Below are 10,303 nucleotides of genomic sequence, written 5' to 3' on the forward strand. Positions count from 1 at the left end.
CGCTTTCAGTTTCTTGAACAAGTTGGAGTCCCTTGGGAATGACGGTGATCCTATCTTTTCTCTTGCTCTTGGGCTCGACGGTTGATAGTTTTGCTACGGTGACGCCCACTTGATTGGCGGGAAATAGCCAAAACGAAACGTATGCTCAACTTCTTCATGTGACACTTGGATGCCATATTCTTCCTTGCATCGCAAGCAAAGGACTACTGGTGAGCCTTCGCTGACTGGCTTAGCTCTCTCCTTTGTAGGGGTCTCGTCCCCGTCTGTCCTCTCTTCTTGGCCCTTTGTAGTCAAATCTAAGGTTGGTTTTCTCTGGTTCTTCTTGGTCCAATTCACATAAACCATATTGACGTCGGTGTCCGGGAAAGGGTTCAGGTCTACTAGTGCTGCTGCGGTCGTCGAAGCTTCCACCTGCAAACTACCATTATTGAGCCATACTTGAATTTGGTCCTTTAGCTTCATACAGTCAGCCATGTTGTGGTTCCACAAGTTGTGGAATTTGCAGTATTTCTTTCCTTTCAGCTGATCTGGTCTAGGGAAAGGTCCGAAGTCTGTCTTCACCATCTTCGCGGCGATCATTTCATCTAAAATCTCACACGCCTTATTGGCATTATATGTATACATTGTGAACTCAGGTTTAGTGAAGGCTATAGACTTGAGTTTGACAGGTTCCTTATATATTTTCAATTGCTTAAGGGCTGAGCTCTTCCTTCCTGTCAGCTCAAACGCGGAGACATCATTCTCCTCTTCATCATCTTCTTCCTGGAAAACTTCTTCCCCTTGATGATGATAGTAAGGATCATAGGAAGTCGGCTGGTAGTGCAACGTAGCCACTATACGATGTTTTCCAGGTACATATGTCCCTTTGGACGCATTTTTTCTAGCATCCGTCTCTCTGAGGAGATGCTCAAAGCTACCTACCTATATGATAAGCTCTCCCATTGATTGGATCACACTGCCATGTTGCTTCTTTTACTGGCGTGGCTCTAGTATTTTGATCGCCAACTTATCCAATTCTTTCTCAGGCAACATCATACTTAGTTTAGCCTTCTGGATCTAGAAGCGTTGAAGATAAGCAACAGCAGACTTGGTGGGCTGTTGGGCCATCTGGGTAAGAGAGGCCAAGTCAACCTCAGGCTCAATGGCTACAAAAGTCTCTCGAAAGAGCTTTTCCATTGCTGGCCAATCAGCCACTGATCCTGGCCGCAGTTTAGAAAACCATCCAAAATCTGCGCAAGATAGAGAAGTGGCAAAGATCCTGCACTTGAGGATGTCATCATTCTGGTACTGGCCGCATTGCACCCTAAACCTGGCCAGATGGGTTGCCGCATCTTCAGTATCCTCTCCTGAAAAAGTAGAGAATATGATATTCTTATAGCCTATGGGAAAAGGCGCAAGCATTATATGCGGTAGGAAAGGCCCCTCATAAACCCCATCTAGATGGGCCCTAGGGTTAGCCAACCGGATCATCTCCTCAACCTCGTCGCGTCTGACGTAGTTCGGACCAGGGGGAGGAGGTGTTCCCACAGTCTGGCTAGCATGTTGTAGAGGTATAGACTGGCTAGCGGCTACTGTACCTTCCCAAAGGCGAATTGTTGGGGGAATAGTAGATGGCTGCAGTGTCATAGCTAGTGCAGTCACATCCTTTACCAAGGCCGTTATCTTGATCGGAGTGCCAGCCTGGTCAATGCCATAATAATTCCCTGGAAGTTCTTCATAGACATTCTCCACCCCGTCGCTGTCGTATTGAGTAAACACAACAGGATCAACAAGACTACCTTCACCGGTCTTCAGAGTCCTACTCTTTTGAGGGGGAGTTGGAGTGGCCTTGTTACCACCAATTACCAGGGCTTTGTCCTTGCTTTTTGTTGTTGAGGCAAAGGCGGTTGTAGATGGTGTAACGGTGTTGCCGCTAGTCTTCTCCCGAGCATTAGGAGGTATGTATTTTCCAGTACCTGAAGGTTGTCCAAGTGAACCAAGAATAGCGCTAGGATCCCCCAAGGCTTTATTCAGAACCTCTTTAGCCTGGTCCAACTCAGCTCTTTGCATGGTGACTTGGGTCGCAAGATTGGATCCCTCGTTGCGAAGCACTACCAATTCTGACTCAGTATGCTTGGCTTGGTTCGCGATGTCAGCAGAGATGCGCTTGCTCTGAGCGGCCTGACCGGTCATCATATCCACAAGCTCCTTGTGGTTTTCCCGGCTTTTCTTGTATGTATCTTGCCAATGTCCCTACGTTTGTCGCAAACTCACTTCAAGATTTCGCAGTGAGATCGAAAGCTCATCAAGCCTTCGGCGCTCTTTCGTGAGGGATTTTTCCATCCTTTCATTATATGCAGCATTATTCTATTGAAAGATAGCAAGCCGCTCCTCAATGCTCGCATTCGCCGGGGCGATAATGGGCACAAAGAAATCAGTTGTCTCCTCGCTCGCGGCCACTTGGGCAATGTTGGTCGCGTTGCCAGCCTTGTTAGGCTGGACAGGAGGATTTTTGTTGCCCTTAGTAGCAGGCTGGGGAATTCCACCCTGTTCTGTTGACATGTCTGGTGATGGTAGGTTGAGTGAGAATTTTTTTTGTTACCTGTTCGTCAGAAAGACCACGACAGTCGGCGCGAGAGTGCGGCCCGTAACTGGAAGTTCGGTGGTTTGGGCAGTTAACGTAAACCTTTTGGTAAGGGTTTGCGCTTGATTTCCCAATGGTTGCGATCACGAAGAAACGCTATTAGGTCCCACTGGGCGTGTGATTACACGCATTTTTATACGTGTAATTATATCTAAAATACTAGAATTAAACAAATCCGCAAGTTAATTAATATATAGTTAATGCATTTTTATTTATATTATAGGAAATAAGTGGAATTGCGGAAATCAAGTGGAAATGGTGTGAAATTGTGCAAATTGGAATATTTCGACAAAATGAAGAAATAGTCGATGCCGGTCAACCATATTCAACATGAATGAGGAAGTCGAATCCGAGTATTTCAAGATGATGTCTTCTAATGTGCTTTATGATCGAAGAAGGAAAGAAGGGGATGAAGAAAAGAAACAATTAATTGACTAATCATTGGCTTAATTAATTAAGCATTGGCTGATTTATTTAATTAACCAATGATTAGATTAATTAAACATTGGTTTGATTAATTAACCCCAGCTAGAGGTGGCAAACGGGCCACTAAGCAAGAGCACGGCACGAGCCCAGCACGCTTAAAAGCAGCCCGGCACGGCCCAAGCCCTTTAGTGGTCCGGTACGACCCGAGCACGTAAGAATAACGGGTCGGGCTGGGCCTAAGAATATTGGCCCAATGGCCCGGCCTGAGGCCTTAATGGGCCCGGCACGGCCCGAGCACGACATATTGTGGGCCGGCCCGTTACAAACGCAAAATTTCATTTTTAAAAAATATATATTAAAAAACTACAATGATGAGATTTGAATATGAGACCTTTTAATTTAAAATCTCATGACAATTCCACCAATGCTTTCTTTTATATTGTCACAATAATGAAACAAAACATTATATCCTTGTTTTGACATAAGTATTTTTTCTAAATATTAAATATATGTTTATTAATAAAGACTAATCTCACAATAATACAACTATAGAATGAAAGAAAGAATAATAGATACTAAATCTTCATTATATTAATAAAGATTAATCTCACAATAATACACTAAAAACAATATATTTTGAGTTTTTTCTTTCTTTCTTTCTTATAGTGGAATATAAAAAATTATTAGAAATCTAATCTTAAAAAGCTAAGATTAAGAAAAACGTTGTAGAACTTAATTTATTTTAATTTTCTAAATAGTTAAATAAAATTAATTTTTATTTGTTTAAATTAAGATTTTTAAATCGTGCTTCATAATGGGTAGGCACGAGCACGGCCAGTTATTGACCGGGCACGAGCATGGCCTGGCCGATATGGGCTCCCTACAGTGGCCGCACACCCCAAATCCTCTCTCTTCTCCAACAGTGCCGCAACCACCCCCAATTCCATCTTTTATTTTCTTTGTTCACCGAAACCCACCTCCCCACTCTCTCTTTCTCTCATCATCTTCTCTCAAAAATTGGAAGGAGCAATTAAGGGGTTTTCACTTCACATCATCAAGGCTTCATCACCACAAGGGATTTTGGCCTTGGTAAAGAGTGGGGGCTTAATTTCAAGTTGGGTTCATAGTTGCTTATAGCAAATTGTGAGCTTAGCTTGTGTTCCCTCTCTCCTCTATCATTTCTCCTAATTTCTTATGTATTTGATGATGTATTTGATAATGGGTTGTGAGTAGTTCAATTTTGGGAGTTAGAGTTGTGAAGCCCTAACTTATCTTATATAAATATTGATGCTTTAATTTTAATAAATACAATTTCCATTGTGTATGCTTTAAATCTGAATTTATTGGTCCTTAGAAGCATGTTTCTAGGCTTTGTCACCCTTTGAAATTATGTTGTGGGCAATTGTGATGAGTAGATTGATAAATTGACAACTTATTGGTCTTGTTGCATCTAGGATTTAAGTGTGGTGACCATTAGCTAGCTTAATTGTAGCTAAGCTTGCTTGGGTCTCTATTATCTTGCTCTCTAGGCCTCTAATTTTGGATATTGCGGCCTTAACCAGCGTAATGCCCAAGTTAGAGAGTTGATTGTGGCCTTAATCAGCATAGTCAATACTTTGAAAGGATAATTGGTTTAGTAGCCTTAACCGGGACTTGACACATCTAGGAAATACATGCATTTATGAGATTGGCATCGATGTTTACAAGATAGTTAGTGTGAATCACCCGACACTTCCATGCTCCCATTAATTTGAAATCCGAATTTTAATTTCTTGCTTGATAATTAGTTGTTTGCTTTTATTTTAGTTTGTATTTAATTTAGTTGATTCCCAATTCAAAACTCTCAAACAAACTTCTACCTTCCATTGTGTATAACGCATTTGGGCTACAAGTTAGTGGCTTTGATTAGACTTAGTGTGAGCTAAGCCGAGCATTGCCGAGGCTGGGTGCCTTGTGAATATTATTTTACTTTATTTTATTTTTATTTTTCACTGTATGCTTTTAAGTTATTCTAGCGTCAATTACCTCGGTTGAGTCCAACACCTAATCCCCGACGTACGATAATCAAGGTTTTAATACTTCCCTTACTTGACAACGATTCGTACGCTTGCGAGAGTTTATGAACCAAGTCAGCGTGCAAAAATGTTTGGCTCCAAAACTAGTATGGGTGCAAACTGTCTCTTTTGAGCGTGTGTGCAGGCGTGCCAGCACCGTGGGGTGCAGTTGTTGGAGAATCCCTTGACCTGACTTCTTGATCAAACAATGTGGACGAGGAGAGCACCAACCTCGTCATAAGGTTCTTTTCTCTGCCTTCCGGAAAAAGACTTCTTGCCTTACAGGTAAGGGCTTTGGTCGTGATCTCTTCGCGTCACCGAATCGATACTCAATGTTGTAGGTTGAGCAGAGTAATCACTGGGAAGTTTGGAGAAAGCACGGGTTTGCTAAAGCGTATCTTTAGCTTCGCTGGGTTGCGAGGGGGTTACCCTTGCTTTGCTGGGTTGCAACTAGGTTGCGGGTAGGTTTGCTCTGGAGAGGCTTTGATAATCTGTATGATTAGTTGATTGAAGAGTTGTGTGTAATTCATCCTTGAAACCTGGTATTTATACCTAGGGTTTCGACTGTTCCTTGTCATAGAAGGATTATTAATTGAAGTTTCCTATTCGATCTCCGCTACTTGACTCCAATAAGGACTCGTTTTCCTTATGGATCACGGAATGAGTGAAGCTGTAACCCAAAACCAAGTAGGCTTATTTTTGGGCCGCATGTATCGGCCCGCTATGCTAAATCCCCTAAGGGATCTTGCCAAAAATAATTTTAGGCTCAAACAACATGTTTAACCAACATGGAGGTCGTTGTCTTGCATATTTTCTTTTGTATTCTAGATAGGTGGAATGTGTTTATACATGTCCTCCTCTAATTTGAGTAGTTTTAGTCTCTAGTAAGAAGTGTAAAGGGAGAGGATGGATTAATGACTAACTAATGTGCTAAATTAAACTTGTGAACTGAATGAGCCTGACCCTCTTTAAATTACAACTTGAGATATTAAGGTAGGCTTAGTTTGTGTTTATTTGAACTTGGTCGAGCTGAAGTCTGATCTAGACCCCATTTGTGCAACACATTGATTGCACCCAATCCACTCAATCCTATTATTCTAGCTAGTGCTTTAGGAATAGTTGTTTGAAAATTTTATGATAGTTACTTAACTGGAAAAATTTCAATTTAGTATCCTAAGGTTTGACCTGACATCATGTTAGTCTTTACTCTTTTAGTTTCATTAGCAACACCCCCATGCTCTCAATTTCTATCACTCGTGCTCAAAATTTTCTCCGACGTCCAAATTAGACATTAAGTGCTTATGTGGCAGCATCCAACTGATCAAGTGGGCCCCATTTGAAACAAAATTCCTATTATACCCTTTGGTGTGTCTATCTGAGATAAGCTTCCATAACAACATCTCTCTACAAAACTTGCCTAACTCTCTCCAAACCAAGAAACTCTAAACTAACTCTATCCCAATTCGAGAAACCTAGAACAATTTCGCCTAAACCCTATCTTGAAATTGAGCAACCCACTACAAGGAATCATCCATTGAAGCACCAGAAATGGATGAATAGGTACCCCAAGTTGTATAAGGAGCCGACGAAATCCCTACCTATGGTGAGTTCATGTTTGATGAAAACGTTGATTTAGGTCTTCCATTAGAGTGGAATGCGGATGGTTTTGATGTCTCTCTGTTTATGGCTCTAACATATCTCACCCACATCTCTCTTCTCTCTCCCCACATAAAAATGCCCACACTCTTTTCTCTCACTACACTTTTGCTCCTGAACTCTCTCACTCTCTCTCTCTCTCTCTCTCTCTCTCTCTCTCTCTCTCTCTCTCTCTCTCTCTCACAATTTCTAGAGGTGTTGGTAGTCTCTGAAAGCAAAAGGGTCTCATGGAGTGCATGTGAAGAGAGATCTGGGTGGAGTTAATGATCGAAAATAGGTTCACAACTTTTTCTGATTTTAGGTGATTGGAGTGTACTCTTTTCAGCTTTTTGCTTTTGTTGGATGCTACTTCATTTTCTTTCTATCTCAACCTTATGTTAATTCTGTACCATTTTTGTCATAGAGGAGGAGTCTGGGTCTGAGAGCAAAAGGGTTTGGTGTTTTGATTACTTCTAAGGTTTTGGGAAAGTGGGTTCTGTTTAGTTGCTACAGTGGGACTGTGAGGGAGTTGGGTCTCTGGTGTTGTTTTTTTTTTTTTGGGGTTCCATTTGGGTTTATTACTGTAAAGATCGATCTGTGCTTTGGTGTTATTTATGATGAACTATTGAGGGTTTTATTGTGTTTGAGTGAGAAATTATGCTTTTGGAGGGACTTTGCAAAATTGCAGGTGTGTTGTTATAATTGAAAATGGGGTTAATTGATTTGAAGTTAGTGTTATCTTCTTGATGGAAGGTGTTTAATTGATTACAAATGGAAGTAGATGGTCTGATCATGACCAGGGCTGTCCAAGATAGGATTCTCAAGGATGCAAATGGTGACATTGATTTCACTTAAAGAACCATATGCACAAGCACAGCCCCATATTGGCCAATATATAGGTCACTTTTGAGGGACTTAATTGGTTGTCCTTCAGAGGTCTCGATCTCTCAGGGACCCTTATGATGGAAAAAAAAAACTGGTGTTTTAATTCTATTGTTACTTGTTATTGTTTCATTCTATTAGTATTAGTAGGTTATATGAATGTAATTCAATGTGTTTGAAACTTTGAATTGAAAGAATGTATTTTTGGATTGTAAGAATGTGATTTTAGCTACATTCTAAGTTTTTGGAGGGAAAACATGTGAATTGTCCAATTTACCCTTTCATGTGAGTTTATCAGTGCCAACTCAGCACTTAACGTTCAATTTGGATGCCTGAGAAAATTGTGGGTACGGGTGACGGAAATTGAGAGCACAGGGGGTGTTGCTGATGAAAATGAAAGAATAAGAACTAATATGATGTCAAGGTCAAATCTCAGGATACTAAACTAAAATTTTTCCTTCTTAATTAACTAGATACTACTCATAACTAGATACTACTAGTCGAGTAGAGATATCATATTTGACTAAATAATTGATGTGCAGTTTGAAGCTTTGATTGAGGTTAGTTATTGTGGGTGGACCAAGGTTTTAAATATCGGTATTTTCATATCTATCGGTACTTTGAAAAAGGGAGATATCGGATATATCGGAGATACAGTGTACGAAAATATCATTTTTGAAAAAAGTCAATTTATTAGAAATTTAGAACTACATATAAATACATATGAATGTCAACTTCATCTACATCCAAAAAGAGACTCTAGGCGGTTGAAAAGCCGCTCGCTGGTCTACGAATATGCAATAATCAGACCAAGACATATGACCCATATAGTGCGAATTGTAGTGATGAACATGATAGTTATAGATCTCTTTAGAGCTGCCGACTGTTTCCCCTATAAGGGGATAATAAGGATGAACCCAACTAGATGACTGATCATATACTTCTCCATATTGATTATATCCATAAGCATCATAACCAAATTGATTGTTGCTTTCATGAGATTCATTTGAGATCCCACTGCGCTCTGTGCCTAAACTGATAGAGTCAAAACTTAAGGCAATTGAAGAAACATTTGATGGGGTACTTTGATCATCAGTTGCACCCCTAGTCCTCCTCCCATATCGGGTCTTCTCTTGGGCACCATGACCAACTGTTCTCACTCCGTGGTATTCATCTTGGGTGGCATGATCAAAATTACCTTCACATGTAAATTGGAATCCTCCATCCACAGAAGATTGTCCATATTCATATCTTTCATCTCTACCACCTGTTCCGCTTCCAGCTGTAGTCAACATTTTTGGAAATGTGGAGAATCAGCTTTGTTAAAAGGGACAGCATCATATATGTGGTATTTGGACACCATTTTTGCCAATAGTTCTCTACCACCTTTTAGTAAGGATTTAATTGTGCTTTGTTTTGATTGACTATCTTTTGATGGCATTGCTACTGGAGGCTCAGGAAATGAGTACCGATAGGTTTTTGATCGATCAACTTGTTGCGGTTGTTGACTGCTACTACCACTTCTCGATTGTTTTGGAAATTGAAATCTTGCATTTCTACTAAACTCAGAGTTCTTATCATGATCTACTGTTGATCGTCTTACTGCAGCACGATAATCTTGTCGTTTCTACAGGGTGCATGTCTGGTGGATACTGAAATCCATCATCATCATCATCATCATTGTCGTCATCGTCATTGTACAGACTTGTTTGATTGCCAAGATAATCATTGCGGAGTTCTTCTCTAATATCATCTTGAACAGTTGCCGTTTCTTGCTTAATAGAATCTTTTCTCTTTATCCATGCTATCACCTCTGTTTTAATCTCCGGTGGCACTTTGGGGCCCTGATCAATTTGGGGCCCTTTGTATAGTTTTATAAACATTGCACTTAATAAAATAAAATCAATAAAAAAAATGAATTACATTTAACTATTTAACCGTCTGTAGTTTGCTTCATATCATATATCACTTTCTATTTTTAATTATGTTGATCCACTAAAACAAGAGACAACTTCCAAAAAAAAATTTCAGGTTTAAGACACAGATTACACAGTAGATTCGTTATTCCTCACTTTTTCAAGATGCATAGCCAAAATTTAATACTCCGTACTCTGCACTTTCTTCTCATCATGTCATTCATATATGGTTCCTTGACTTCCTTCTGCAATGTCATTTGGCCTCATTTGAATAATTGAACCTTTATGGCTTTATCTTCTTTCTATTATTCAACTACAGAGTTACAAACTACATACAGAGTTACAAAAATAGTCACAGACTACATAGTACCAAATCTCTCCTCACAAAGATTTGCATTTAGACTTTTAGATAATTACTTCTCCCCCAAAATCGCCTTGAGGGTATTTATCCAATTCTCCTCACCTAGATTCACCTTGAGGGGATTTTTTTCCTCACCTAGATTCGCCTTGAGGGGATTTTCTACTCACCTAGATTCACCTTGAGGGGATTTCTCCTCACTCAAATTTGCCTTTAGGAAATCTCTCTTCACACATATTTTCATTTAGAGAATTACTGAGTTTTTTTTTTTATTTTTACCTCAAATTTTACAGATATTTCTTCACTTTATCGGGATATATCACAAATATCTAATATATCGGGGATATTTGATGATGTCGGAGAAATTTCGCAGAAACGGTGACAGATAAGATATTTACCCCCCTAAATA

This window comes from Rosa chinensis, chromosome 6 (genome assembly GCF_002994745.2).
Source record: "Rosa chinensis cultivar Old Blush chromosome 6, RchiOBHm-V2, whole genome shotgun sequence".
NCBI lineage: Eukaryota > Viridiplantae > Streptophyta > Magnoliopsida > Rosales > Rosaceae > Rosa > Rosa chinensis.